Raw genomic sequence first — 13,203 nt, forward strand, 5'->3', positions numbered from 1 at the left:
GTGAAACTCAGGCGTGATGGGGCAGATTGTGTCAAGCCTAGCCCATCCCATCCGGATTGGGCTTAAGTTATAACTTCTTAAAATCGGAATGGGCTGGCTGTACTGAGCCTGCATTTCATCAGAATGTTAGGCTCCGTATGGTATCGTTTTTATTCCATAAACGATGTTTCATGTGAAAAATGAAAATTTCAGTTTCTGTGTCAAAATACCATTTTTAAAAGAAAAAATGATGTTTCAAAAATTCAGATTTCTATTGGGAACAATAGTTTTTTTTTTTTTGTAAAATGGAACAAAACTGGGAAGACGGATCTCCAAAAGGGAGTTCTGTCCAATCTCATTTTTTCAGTTTTTTTTTCTTTTTCTTTTTCTTTTTTTCACTTTTTGTTGAAAAAAAACAGAAATAGGCTGCAAGTGCACCAACCACTTTATTCAGTTTTTTTGTTCCAATATAACGAAAAAACTTCAAAAACATTTTTTTAGAATGATACCAAACGGAGCCTTACTCTTTTAACAATAGTCTATTTTGTTAAAAATCAAGCTGGGCCTTACTAGGTTTCAGTTTTTCCAGGCCCAAAGTGCACCATTTTTTCACTTGTTTTGATCTACACCCTTGACCATGGATTGCTTAACATGGGGTGCGGTTCAAAAACAGGAAAAAAAGAAAAAAGAATGATACAAATTTTAAACATTTAGTTTTGATAAATGCTGGAACAAAAAATGTCAGAAATTGTGGGATCAACTTATTTACCATGGCTTTGGGCTTTGTTTTGAAAGATTATGGGCTTCTAAACTCTGACTGAAGGTCCTTTTTTTTTTTTCCTAATGGGGGTGTAGAACAGTAGAAGTCCCATGGTGGTTTTATATATGTTGAGGTGTCCATCGGTTTGGTTGACTTCAAGATACAAAGTGTACAAACTGATATTTAAACAATTTTCATAATCATAAAACACAAGTAAACCAACTTAATTCACTTTTATTTGATTTATGTATGATTTCATTTGGTTCGTGTGGTCAATACCGTTTAGTTGAAAATAAATAACTTGCTAAATGAAAATTACAATTTCACCTATCTATGGGTTGTCTAGATGGTTAGGGACTTAGGGTGAATTGGGGATTGTGTGGATAGACGCACGGTCCCAAGTTCGATTCCTCATCTGTGCATCTGCGATTTAAATGGAGGCCGTGGTGATGGGTCCAGACACCTCGGTTAACCAAACACAAGTTACACAAGTGAACAAAGAAACCCATAATAGGTAATTTTTTACAGCACAATAAAAACACATTTTTTTTTTTCATGACTAGATAAAGACATATGATTGTAGGGTTTAGTATGGTTTAGCTTCAATTTGATTTATTTTACACTTTTTTTGTTGAAAAATAAAAATATTCAATTTGAAACCAAAACTGAACCAAATCGAATGAAACATCACTTTCTTAAACTAAAACCAAAAACGAAACAAATTTTTTTTTGTTAGGTTAGGTTTTAAACAGTTGGTTTCGTTGCAGTTTCGGTTCGAAGCTAAATTATCACCCTTAATATTATATGTCTTGGTTTTTTTTTTTTCTTATGTTTATGTATATAATGGACAACTTCTGTGATCTCATGTATAGGTGGTACAAGTAATGGTATCAATTGAAGACCAAAATATGAAATCATCCCGAAAATTGACCTTGGAACCAGATTGTCTCAGACTCTCAATAATAAATCGGATAGCCCTGAGATCTGATATTAAAATCGATCATAAATAGGATGGGACAGTTTTGGGATATGTTTCTCAATGGTTCCAAAATTGAAAGACCTGTAAGTAACTAACTAGAATGGGTACAGTCAATACCCATTAAAATGCTTTATCAAAAAAAAAATAGAAACCATTAAAATGCATATACAAGTCAAGTTTCAAAGTTTATGTCACTAGGAAAGTCATTTATTTGAATGATTTGGTATTAGTAATTTGACGATGTGAAATTTTGAACTTGTTGGTATGATTATGAATGAAAATTTCAGAGAAAGGGGAAAAGAGAGAGAGAGAGAGAGAGAGAGAGAGAGAGAGAGAGAGAGAGAGAGAGGGAGGGGAGGGGGGAGGGGAGGGGAGGGGGGGGGAAGGAGGGATATTTTGCGAATTATAAAAAAAATTAACTTGATTTAATAGTCAAATCTAACGGTTGTGGTTGTTACATAGCATCTCTTTCTTGTAGGGGAGGAAAGTGATATTTTTAGAAATGTGATAGGTCAAGTTGATATTTTACATTAGTTCAGGGGAGGGGAGTGATGTTTACCCTTGATTATTTGTATATGTAAGAATATGATACACCCATTCATCTAAGGTCATTATTACCTATCATCTATAGACTATAAAGATGAAATTAATAATGTCTTCTCTATAGTTCCCCGTACCCATCTCAAGACACAGAAACCAATGGATAAAGGATTCTTCATTCACTATAGATGTGGAGACATTACCTCTTGACTGTTTGCATGCTTAGAAAAGTATTTTGATACTATAGTAGTGTCTATAAAAGCTCTTTGAGAACTAGACCTTAAGCTCGAGCTACTGGATCACACTTGAAGTCTTTTAGAAAATATTTGGTAGCTCTTCCGAGATGAATCTTTCCTGTTCTAGATCCTATTTTAGAACATAAATGAAAATAAAATAAAAAATAGTGACGAAAAATGAAGGGGAAAACTACATGATTACCCACTTTTGGGTTTGTTTTTACAAAATTATCCAACTTATGTTTCAGTTAACAAAAATACACAAAATTATGTTTGTGTTTACAAAACTACCCAAAACAGTACCCTCCCTCACCACATATATTTTTTTGACATTTTTACCCCTTACTTTCATTTCCTTCTCTTGCCATCATTGGCTACTACCAAGCCGGCAACTTCAAGATACTCGGCGTCACCCATGCGCCTAAGTCCGAGTCCTCACCCTTCCACCCCTGCTGTCTCTGCTATGCAATCTCCAAGTGTGCTGCCCATTGGTGCATCATGAACCATCGCGAGGTCTATGACTTCTATGCCTGTAACGGCATCCTCTTCCCCCACTGTGGCAAGAATTTCGGCAATCAAATAGCACAAAGATTGTGAAGAATGAAAGGTGCAATCTCATTACGCTGGGAGAGGAATAACCTTTATACTATTGAGTTACACGATCCCAAAAGCTTCGAAACGTTTTGAGATATCATCATCGTCTATCAAGGTTTTTCATTCCACGATGGAGGAGATGACCTTTCTATTGACTGCACAAACCAAGTTCAAGCAACCCGAGAAGAAATCAGAAGAAGAATTTCGATTTGAGATGGAAAAACACTCACTTATCTCTCTGAAAACAAGAGATGGCCTATTTTGTTTCAGTTGGGAAAACAGGGGCTCCGCCCCTTGTTAATTTCTCTATATTTTATCAGAAAATTCTCTCTCTCTCTCTCTCTCTCTCTCTCTCTCTCTCTCTCTGGGTTGAACTAGAAAAACAGGGTTCCACTGTATCTCCCTCCCTTTGGGTTGAATTAGAAAAAACAGGGTTCCACTGTCTCTCCCTCTCTTTGGGTTGAATTAGAAAAATAGGTTTCCACTCCCTCCCTCGATTTTTTTTTTCATGTTCTTCTATCAGCTTTGAACCCACAGTAGTACTTAACTAATTTATGAACAAGATTAACATGGACCTAGATTTTTGACATTCAAAATCTGTTAAAGTAATCAATGGCATAGTTACAGGGGCAGGATTGTAAGGTGGGGATGGTTGCCAAGAGCTTCCGAGCTTTGGTTGATATCATTGACCGCAAGTTCACTTATTTGGCCATTTTCTTTTCCATTTCCGCTCATGTCGATCTCCAAGAATAGAGCTTTCAGCAAAATGTCACTTCTTTAGTAGCCGAGCTCAAGGATCTTCAGAGTTGCTTTGCTTCCTAAGAAAAATCATTTGCAGGAGAAGCTCAAATGAGGCAGCCATGTATGTAATTCAGTGGGACGAGTAGGAGAGGGGCGACTGTGAGTAGAGGCAGAGTTGGAAGGATAGGAGAGTAACAGGGGCAGGATCGTGTGGGGTGCGGTAGGCTGATGGTGGTGATGATAAAAGTGGCAATGGTAGTGGCAGCGTGGTTGTATCAGTAGTAGTGGTAGTGGCACCGACGCCCCTGCAGGGTGTACATATTGATCGTAGAAGCGGAGGTGGATATAACTAGGGGTACATATGTCAAAAAATGTAAATGAGAGAGGGAGAGACACTATTTTGGGTATTTTTGCAATACCTAAACTCAAGTTGGGCAATTTAGTTATCACAAACATCAAATGGGTAATTTTGTAAATGAAAACCTGATTTTGAGTAATCTTGTAATTTTCCCAAAAATGAACCGATCCAAAATATTAGGATCCATCTAGTATTATTAATATTATTATTATTTTTTTGATAGATGTTTATGAAATAAGGTGAAAAAATGCTCCTCAAAAAACCCAATAGAATCCTCCCAAAACCCTCGTCACACAACAAAGGGAGCGTCGCTGCTGGACGACGAGCTCGGAGAAGGTGACCCTGCTGGACGAAGAAGAAGAGCGCCGCACTTGACGGAGGTTTTCCCCATTCCCACCCTTGAAGGCCAAAAACTCTAGTGACTGCTCTTAACGATACTCTCTTTCAGTTTGCGTCTGCAAACAACCTCGCTGGGTCAAAAAATAAAGGAAAAAAAATTGCGAGAAAAGGTACGTACGATCTACCAGGAGCTCTACACTTTCACAGTTCTGATGTTCATCTCTCTTCTCCATCCTTAACAGTCTAAAAATCTTGGTCATGGAAGACATAAGAAACATAGGAAAAAAAGAAAGTAAAAAATAGGGATATAATGAGGTGATTCAAGGGACGGTTGAAGGAATGAATAATTTCTAGTAAATCAAAACCCTATCTGCTATTTCCTGCTTCGATTTTCATCCGCCAGGGACCGATTGTTCTTTCTATTTTTGATAGGTTTTTTAAATCTCTCTCCCCCTCTTTCATGCTCTGTCTTGGATTTTTCCCCATCCAGTGTTGTTTCGTTGAGCATGGGAAGCTATACCACAGATATCTCCTGCTTACAAGTAAGATACCAGATACCCAAAACGTGAATCTCTGTAGTGAATTTCAGAAGGAATTTGATTTGAACATCATTATCGATTGTCTTCTGTGGATCAAATTCACGTTTTTTTCCCTCTTTTTTCCCTTCTGATTTCGTCATCTTCTATTTAATGTACTGGTTCCCTTTCTGCGATCATCAATATGAAGTGTTTGAGGGAATTCCCTCATACTCATAAGAGGGAATTTCACTACAGAGATTTAAAGAGAAACATCTGCCTCTGTTACCTGATTTCAGAAGAAAGATCTACCTCTGTTACTTGATTTCTCTGTTTGCCATAATTTGTGACTAGAATTTGATATTTTTGTTTCAACTTCCTTCTACCCCCCCTTGTAAATCTTTTGGGCAATTTAATTTTCCAGATTTAGCTGTGCACTCGGTCGTTCATGTAAACCTTATTCGTTTCTAGCCCGAATATTTTTTATACTCATAAGTCATTCTTGTTTTAGTTAACATTTTTTTTTTTTTAATTGACGTGTGCAATCTGTTCATATAGGTTGCGCAAGTAGTAGGTTGGCATTACTTGCCCTCATAACATAGCCATATAACCATTATAATTTCTCTCCCCATTAGCTTTTTCGAGGGAAGCTGTTGTTTCCTCTGGAATCTTTGCCGGTTAAAGATTTGATGTATTTCCTGTTAGCATTTGGTGCTTAAAATTGCAGACAACCTCTTCGTTACTACAATCAAAATTCATGTCTATAAATTAGCATGATCAGATACTTTCTGACAATATTCTCTGGTCCTTTTGTCTTTGGATGCTTTTTGTTGCTGTCTCCTTCCATGGGCTGAAGGAATATATTTGATCTCGTTGGCCTAGATCATATAAGTATGAAATGCTTGTAAGGGTTGTATTTAGGTCCTTTCATTTTTTTTTTTTTTGTTGTTGTTGTAAGTAACACATTTTACTCCTATACTAATATGCATATGTGAAAAGCATCATAAACATGAAGTTGTGGGATGTATTGTATTGATGTAATGCTAATATGCTATATAGGATTTACACTTTAAACATTAATCTCATAAATCTGAAGTTGTAGTTTGTAATGCTGCAATAGTGCAATGGCTAATAACCTGGTAGCTGCAAACCCAACCCTCATCATCTACAATGACTAATACATCACCGGATTATGTAAGGAAGGAGCAATTACAGAATCAGAGAATCATACAAGTAGGATGAAAGCCGTCCTAGATGCCATTAACAAACTTTTCCTGAACAATGATGGAAAATAGTAGCACTGGACTGAAGGAGTGTTAATTGGTTCTTACTTTATTTGCAATGGAACCTGGAACTTTGTAGTATTCATACCAAAATTCTATGTTATGGTATTGTAACCTTTATTTTTATTTATTCTTTTTAACCATGAAACCATGTATTTTGATATCAATTTCATTTCAATATGGTCATTAATGGCGTTTGTGTAAATATTGAAATAACGTCTGTGTAAATATTGAAATAATGAAAAAAATGTGCCAGGGAATAGTTCTTACCAAACACCATTTCACTCTATGAACTATCCCCAGAACGGTTTCAGAACAAGTTTACCAAATGCCCAAACAGAGTGAAAAAATCATCTTTTAATGAGTTAGCACAAATAGAAGATTTTGCCGAAGAACGTCGTTCTCAAAACAGAATCGTTACCAAACGGGCTCTTAATAAATGAGATGGTTCATTGCCCCCTTAGGATCAAAACCTATTTAGAACCGCCCCAAAATAGAACCGATGAAACTGACCAAAGCCAACCAAAACCAACGAAACCTTGTTATGTATGCATTTTAAATGGGTCATATTTCAGGCTGAGGTTTTGTGACACTGAAATCAAATTGGATTGCATTGAAACTGATAAGACATCAAATCGATCTTAAAAATTTAAAAATAGGTGAAAAATTGATAAGAAACCAATACCAACCCAAAATTCATAAAGAAACATTTTTTTTTATATGTTAAACCGAAACCAAAATGATAGTAAACCAATAAGAAAAACCTATAAAAAACCGAAACCGATCCAAACTGATCGATTGACACCCAACTTAAAACCTTAAACTCTACGATTTTATAATAAATAGATTAAGGATCCGGATCGACCGAATCGACCCAGCTGCTCGAACCTATTGATACGATTGACGACCCTCTATAGATGTTAGCATGAAGCCCTTTTCAATTCACATCTCTCATCTCTGTCTCAGCCGTCGTTTCTTCTTCTTCAATCCACAGTCCGGCTTTGGCTCCCGAGCATTCTGGTGGAATTTTGGTGGATCTTCAGTTAAGTCTTGTTCTTCTCTTCTCTGTTTCCCTCGTTCTTTTTCTATTTCGAGCTCGATTTCTTCTTTAGTTCTCCTTTTTCTTTCCCCTTTTCCCTTTGATTCTGCACTTTTGCAGTGAAGAAATCAATATATTAGTCCGAGATAGCTCACTCAATAGGCTTAAAGATGGATTTCTTAAGAAGTAGCTTAATTAGGAATCTGAAACTCAACCCTCTCATATGACCTGTCATATATCTTATAAATAAAATAATTGGTGAAATTTCAATTCACTTAATTGATTTGGGTTGCTTTCTTATCCATTCCCATGCAAAATTTGCCATGTAAAGCATCTGTAATATCTGTATCTGTTTTGATTCGAAATGCATCTCACCTGTTTGACAAAATTGTCCAGCGTAATAGAGGAACCTGAACTGAAAATATCTTTTGAGGATGGCTCTTAGAGGTGTGTGGCAACTTCAGAAGTTGATCGTGAGTTACTCTGATTGGGGAGGAAGTAGTCGGGGTATCAGGTGTGCCTATTTTTATATGAAATTATGTTTTATTTTATTTCTTTTGGCACTGAGGAAACTTATTTTGAAGAGATGGAAGAGATATTATGCTTGAGGAATAATCTAACCAGAACTGGCAACTTTTGTCTGTTGTAGAATTGTGTGCATAAGAATTTATGAGCAAATTTTATTGAAATATTTTTTGGGGGAGTGGTTGGAGGAAGCAATGGGAGAAGAATGAATATGACTCAGTGACTCGCATTCATTTGTTCTACAGTTATGGAAAATGGGAGTTTTCTAGCCTTGAATTTCTTTGTGGACTAAAAGCCCATGTAGGGTTTTGAATGGAACTTCTTAGAAGGCATATTTCCCTTTTGTATTTGAATCTACTGATACACAGGCCTTTTCATATTAATTAATTGAGGAATGATGTTAGCCTTTAGCAAGAGAAAAATAGTTCTTATAGAATACATAGTTTGACTATAATTTTGAAGCTACTGGATTGCCTTTGTTGCTCTGAAAATCAGAAATGAATATCAATCAATCATGACTTTATAAGCCAACTTAGGCTTTGCTTTATTTAAAAATATTCCTTAGGTTCTGATTTCAAATAAAGAAATCACTGCCTCTCTGTCCAGGGAGCTGTTGGCCTTTTAGGCATAATTATTTTTATTGGAATAGTTTCAGTCTTCTTTTTCCTTTGGTATACCTTGAAATCAAAGTCCAGGCAAATTGTTAAGACTTGAATCAAGAATTGTATTGGGGTCTAGTTGACCTGGTTTGACCAGATGACTTGATAATGTGTGCAACTGAATATGTGATAGTTCAATTATTATAATTTTAGGGAGAGGGTTTCTCACGCTGCCAGCGTGAAAATGAAACTGTACACTGCCACCATTTAGTGACCTGAAAAAGTATCAATCCATGTGGACCTCACATTTTCAAAATAGATAAATTATATTAAAACAAAATACATGTGTGGGGCCCACACTTTTTGTGAGAAAGCATGGGAAAGAGTCACACTGATCTTTTCCCACACTTTTAAATGATAGTACATATTAGAAACCGATTATCTTTGGCGAGACAGTTAATATAATGCCAATCAATTGCAACTTAATTTTCTCTTATTAGAAAGTAGATTTAATCATCTGATATGGAAGATTAGTTTTTGGGAGCTTTCTAAGTACCTTGGTGTAGGAAATTACTTGTATGAGCTAGTAATGGCCATATCAAGGTTGAGTTTTGGCCCAAAGATTAAGTGTGATGTGAACACGATTAGTTCTGGTAAGAAAAAAATAGCAGCAGGTTATATGGTTGCTGAGTCAAGAATAACACTACTTCGGGCTTTAAGATAGGGATTTGTTAAAGAGGCTTATAGGGATCAAGGTGGGGTATATTATAATGTGTGGCTAGAATATGGTAGTGGTTTGTGCAAGTTCTTGGATGCAGAGGACAAAATCCAAAGATTTAAGCTGTTAGTGTTGCATTAGAGGAATGCCGCATGGTTATGGATTTTATAGGTTTATAAGGTGTCTAACAATGATTTTATTGAATTAATTGCAAGAAAATTCCAGAAAAAAGAACATTGAAGAAGAAGGCCAGTTACCCCCCCCCCCAAAAAAAAAAAAAAAAAAAAAAAAAAATCTCGTGAATTAATCCGAATAGAAAGAAACTAAACACCTATCGACCACGGACCAGCCCAACCGAAAGCCTGATGTAGATAAATATGCTGTGCTGAAGTACAGGCACAAGAAGAAACCAGGCAGCAGCTGAACCGATGTCCAACTGTGGACTTGATTTATGTTTGTCGAACCAGCTAGCTGGGCTGGGTATTTAGTTAGCACGCATGAGCTAATTACATATAGGAATCTTTAGTTGTCTTTATTTCAGCACATGAGTTTTAGGAACCTTAGTTACTTAGTTGTTTTTATTTCAGCACACGTCTTTTAAATTCAGTACATTGTAATAACAAATAGGAGTTTGATTTAGAGCATGTCTTAAAAAAAAGGGTGCTCCATGGTAGTGATCTTAGCCCCCAGACGGAAGAATACAATGAAATCAGAATAAAGCAGGTAGACCAAGCGAGCTTACAGAATTAGGGGAATTCTAACTCAGAATAAGCTCTCTTGACCAATTAGCACGTTTGGTAGCCAGAAAGAGGATATCATAGAAAGCATTCACCTTTCTACGGTCACTGATCAAAAGCACATTCATTAAGGGATTTCTCCTCAAAGTAGTGTAACCTAGCTCAATGCCTCATTGATTCCTTCTACAAGCTTGAAATCTCGACTCCTCCTTTCTTTCTGATGGCCAAAGCCCCCTTACGGCAAGCAGAGCTTCCGCAGGACCAATGAGCGATAGTGGGGTGTGCCGACTTGAACCCACAACCAGCCGACCCGAGCGGTGATGGGGGCAAGGGCTTCCTTCCACTAGGCTACCAAAGTTGTAATAGCTTCCTAGCCAAGAAAGACTCCTATTCAGTTTAGGATTTTATTTCAGTTTGGTATAAATAAATTGAAAGGCCCATATGCCAGATACAATTTTGATTATTGAAGTTTTGAGTTGCCTTTGTGTAAGTCTCTGTGAGAAACAGATGGGGTGAGAAACCCTTGACCTGCAATAGGCCTCTAGCCCCTTCTTCCTGTCGGTCGGTTCCTGTATGTGCTTGGTTTATTTCTGGTTTGATAATCAATCTATTGAAGATATTGCTGCTGAAATCTGCTGTTGGTTGGTCTTGATCTGCTGAAGAAGCACTGCTGGAGTTCTTGATTGGAGGACTATCAAATCAATCCATGCGGTCTGGTTTTTATTCGGGGAGATTTCGTGCAACTGTGACCGATTTGAAGTCCTCTGTCGATTAAGGCTGCTGTGCCTTGCTTGATTCTCTAATTTAGGTGATCTTAATCTTATTACTCAACTGCTATTCATTAGTTTAATGTGCTGATTGGATTCCATCAGAGATCAATTGATTTTTTACCCTGTGGTTGCTCTGTTTTGGAACATCAGTCTGAATTGATCCCCATCTGAGAGGAATCTATCCATCAGCCCAGGATAGGTCTTTGGGGCATTACAGAGTCACCCAATGGGGGCCACTTGACCAGGATATTGGGCTGATCTGCTCTGCAAATCAGTGACATCACGTAGGTCAATCCATGCGGTCTGGTTTTTATTCGGGGAGATTTCGTGCAACTGTGACCGATTTGAAGTCCTCTGTCGATTAAGGCTGCTGTGCCTTGCTTGATTCTCTAATTTAGGTGATCTTAATCTTATTACTCAACTACTATTCATTAGTTTAATGTGCTGATTGGATTCCATCAGAGATCAATTGATTTTTTACCCTGTGGTTGCGCTGTTTTGGGACTTCAGTCTGAATTGATCCCCATCTGAGAGGAATCTATCCATCAGCCCAGGATAGGTCTTTGGGGCATTACAGAGTCACCCAATGGGGGCCACTTGACCAGGATATTGGGCTGATCTGCTCTGCAAATCAGTGACATCACGTAGGTCATTTCAGTGGAGAGCAGATGCCTTTGACTATTTTAGAACATGAGACACTTGACTCGCACCATCTTAGAGTTCTAATATGCCTAGAAATAGTAGTTGGTGCCTTCTTTTGCTGTCAATGTTGTGTCCCCATAACCCTAAAAAAAGTCCACCCCCGCCAATTTTGTGCCGCAAGGACTTAGTTTTCAACCCAAGGTTTTAGATTTTGGTTTCGACTGAAACTCAACATGTTTTGGTTGGCCATTCTGGTGGCCATATTTTGGTCCGAAACTTTAAAATGTCCAAAATAGTAGTTTGGTTTCTTACCCTAGGTTGGTGGTGTATGCTGTAACCTGCTGTATATTTTCTTTAAAATAGTCTATTCTACACATAATTTAGTATTAGAGCACATAAAATCCAATGAAAGCAAATTAATAATGCATTAGGAATGAAGAAAAAAACATTTAATATAACAGATTGTCAAAGTGTTACAAGTAATAGAGTACAAGTGTTACAAGTAGTCAAGTACAAATGGATAACTAAGGTTAAAACACTCTTACGAAACCATTCCTCCCAACTCTATTTTAGGACCACATAGAGTTCCAGGGAGGCTTGAATCCTTTACGGGAAAGGGTAATGTTGCACAAATCTTGCTCAAAATGTGGCAAATCGTCATTGTAGATGTGTTGTAGTAGTCTCCAACACTTTGTTCCACTAAGAAATGTAAGTGATTTAGCCAAATCTGTTTTTTTAGTCCCTCCCCCCTTTCCAACAGACGAAACCACTTGAAACTCATGAAATGGGTAGAAATTTCGACACAATTCTACCAGAACAGTTCATATATGCACTGTTGTATACATAATGATATTGAACCGAGTAAAAATTTAAATTCGGCCAAAATTGTGAAATTTCGGTTGAAATTCTGCGTGCCTAGTAAGTCACCTGTGTTTTGTTTCGACCTTTTTGTTAGATCAAACAGCAAGAAACACGAAAAATAAAGAGACAATAGATCCGCACGGCACAGAGATTTAACGAGGTTCACACACCAGGGTGGTGTGTTACGTCCTCAGGCGTAGAAGAAGATGTTTCACTATGCAGAAGAGAGATTACACCCAAGCAGCGGCGAGAAAACTCGCCCTGAAACCCTAGCTCAAAAAATCCCAAGATACAATGACTTTTTCAGCAAGCAACAGTACATTATATATACTCCAAGTTGCGGGTCGACCCATTGGGTCGCAGTCGATCTGGTCAAACCATTCCGCGGGGGCTACGCCCCTGCACCCCCATACGAGATCAGTGATGGGCTCCGGGCTTGGGCCTATTGGCCCAAACCCTCTGCTTCCATCACAGATCTCAGAAAACTTCCCATTCGGGTTGCCACCAAAATATGTCGGATTAGGTCAATCTTCAAAACGGGTCAAGAATTCGAGACAAACTTAACACTTTTTGTAAACCAAAATATTTCGCGAAACCTCGATCCTTTCGACCAAAATTTTGTACCATGCTTCAACCTAGTATTCTGTTCCAGCTGGAGGAGCCATATGGATTCTCATATCTCCCTGCTCAAAGCTCAAAATCTTGGGCTTGGTAGTTCAATTTGAAGATCTCTCCACCCAAAATTTGACCATCCTAAATTAAGCCCTATGAAAAGTGATGGAAATAACAAATTCCCTGTAATGCAATGTGCCCATTCACCAAAACTGATCCCGTGGTTTGTAATAAACATTCAAACCATAGGAATTCTTCTCTGGGTTGTTCCTACATTCCTTTTTTTTTTTTTTTTTTTTTTTTTTTTGTTCTGGGTTGGTGGGGAGAATAAACCAAAGCTGTCTTAGAAAATGCTAGTGACCAGGTAACATAGAAG

General features: G+C 37.6%; 1 long non-coding RNA gene across 1 annotated transcript; it reads left to right on the forward strand.

The window, feature by feature from the left end:
- The first annotated feature begins 4,387 nt into the window (after window positions 1-4,387).
- On the forward strand, window positions 4,388-12,360 carry LOC122093430. The gene is made up of 3 exons (XR_006144446.1): window positions 4,388-4,696; window positions 7,760-11,000; window positions 11,361-12,360. It is a non-coding gene; the product is annotated as an uncharacterized LOC122093430 (long non-coding RNA).
- Window positions 12,361-13,203: the final 843 nt, after the last annotated feature.

Source organism: Macadamia integrifolia, chromosome 11, assembly GCF_013358625.1.
Source record: "Macadamia integrifolia cultivar HAES 741 chromosome 11, SCU_Mint_v3, whole genome shotgun sequence".
Taxonomy (NCBI): Eukaryota; Viridiplantae; Streptophyta; class Magnoliopsida; order Proteales; family Proteaceae; genus Macadamia; species Macadamia integrifolia.